Source organism: Oratosquilla oratoria, chromosome 3 (genome assembly GCF_046742065.1).
Source record: "Oratosquilla oratoria isolate Oo_2021 chromosome 3, ASM4674206v1, whole genome shotgun sequence".
In the NCBI taxonomy this organism is placed as follows: Eukaryota; Metazoa; Arthropoda; class Malacostraca; order Stomatopoda; family Squillidae; genus Oratosquilla; species Oratosquilla oratoria.
In genome coordinates this window covers 6,526,919-6,529,418 of record NC_134779.1, presented here as the reverse complement: position 1 = coordinate 6,529,418, position 2,500 = coordinate 6,526,919, and positions in this window count along the sequence as shown.

Below are 2,500 nucleotides of genomic sequence, written 5' to 3'. Positions count from 1 at the left end.
CAGGTAAAAACCTATCCAGGTGCAGACGGATATTCGGACCATATTCTAGTAGCAACAGTTAACATAAAAATAAAAAATCCATCAGAGAAAATTCATAGTATAAATAAACAATTGAAACTATTAAAGAACATAAAAACCAGATAATAATTCTGTGTAGAAGTCAATAACAGGAATGCAATACTAGATGATGTAGCAGACGAAACAGAGGTAGGATCAACTCAGTGACAATGGACGACACTACAGAAGGCCATGTAAGAGGGTTTAGAAATCATAACAACAAGAGAAAAAATAAATAAGAAGCCATGGATGACAGAGATGAGATTCATACATTAATGGAAGAGAGAAGAAAATACAAAGACAAAGATGAAGAGAAATACAAAGAGCTTGACAGAAAGGTACATAGGGAATGTATAAGAGCAAAAGAAAAATGGATGGACGATAGGGGCATAGAAATTGAACACCTAGAAAGAAGAGACCAACAAAAGATGCATGAGAAAGTAAAAGAAGTAATAGAAACAAGAAAGCACAAACAAAATATAAAAATTTTCAAGAAAGACGGGACAGTAGCAATGGAAGATGAAGAAGTGAAGAATAGATGAAAAGAATACGTCGGGGATTTTTTTCTTTTCTTTTTTCTTTTTTGCAGATGTGAGGAAAAAACTAGAGGACACTTTTGATGAAGATGGTCCAGACATAATGGAAGATGAAATAAAAGCAGCACTATCAAAAAATGACAAAAGGAAAAGCTATAGGAGAAGATGGAATGGCAACAGAAATGTTTGAGGCTTTGGGAGATATTGGAATTAGAATTATGACAGAAACTGGGGAATTAACAGAACAAATGTGCAAAACAGTTTTCATAGTTTTACCAACACTACATGGGATTTTAGAATGTAGCAAACATAGAACAGTTAGTATCATAAACCACTTGACAAAAATAATCTTAAGATTCATTACAAACAGAATAAGGAACAAAATAAGGCCAAAAATAGCTAATGAACAATATGGGTTTGTACCAAATAGGGAAACAAAGAATGCAATTTTTGTTGTAAGAATACTAGCGGAAAATATGTTAGACGTACAAAAATATCTGTATGCCTATTTCGTGGATTACGAAAATGCAATTGGGAAAGTAAGACACAATGAATTAATATAGATATTGAAGAAAATAGGGGTGGATGGGAATGATTTAAGGTTAATCACGAATCTCTATTGGAAGCAAGAAGCAGCAGTGAAAATAGAAGAACTGTCTGATTGGCGAAAGATTGAAAAAGGCGTTAGACAGGGATGTGCAATATCGCCAGACCTATTTAATTCATGCAGTGAGATAATCATGGGAGGTATTTACCATCTAAAAGGAGTAACAATAGGAGGAAGAAAGCTCAATAATATTAGATACGCAGACGATACTTTGTTACTCGCAGAATCGGAACCTCAGCTACAGGAATTAGTTACAGCATTAGTAGAAGCAGAGGTCTAATAGGAAAAAGAAAAAAGAAAACAGAAGTGTTGGTAATGATGAAAAAAACAAGAATGTGTAAGGGTAATTATGCAAGTAGAAGGAAGAATATTGAGACGAAATAATAAAGAGAAGGATAGCCATAACGAAAAATAAATTCAATAAAATTAAACAGTAACTAACAATAAAATTAACATGAGAACAAGAAAAAGAATTGTAAAATGTTACACTTGGTCAGTATTATTATATGGATATTATATATATATGTATATGTATATACATATATATATATGTATATATATATATATGTATATACATATATATATGTATATATATGTATATATATATATATATACATATATCTATATATTTATATATTTGTATATATATATTTTTATACATATATATATATATATATATATATTTTTATACATATATATATTTGTACATATATATATCATATATATATATATATATATATATATATATATATATATGTGTGTGTGTGTGTGTGTGTGTGTGTGTGTGTGTGTGTGTGTGTGTGTGTGTGTGTGTGTGTGTGTGTGTGTGTATGACGGCATCTTGACAGATTGTGAGAGAGGCAGAGGGGAAAACACACAAATACAACGAGAATTTATTCTTTAACTACTTTCGCACTATGGTGCTTCTTCAGAAAGAATGGTACACTACAGAAAATACTGGTAATAAATACAGAAAATGTGTAGGTAATGAACTAGGATAGGTCTGAGTTCATGGAGGCTCTAACTCTTGCGCGTTGGTCGTACTGACAATCCGTGGGTTGCCTCTGGTGATCATTCGTCCCGTTTTCTTCCACTCTTTTGCTGCGTGCCGTGCTGTTGTCTCCGATAATTCGATATCATCTACTCTATTGTTCGTACGTTTGTTGGCGGCTATGTACAGAGCTTCTACGATTTTTCTTTGTCTTTTGCTGAGATTATTATGTAGAACCACATAGACGAGGAAGGACATCTACCTAAATGGGATCAATAGAGTATTCTACATAATAATCTCAGCAAAAGA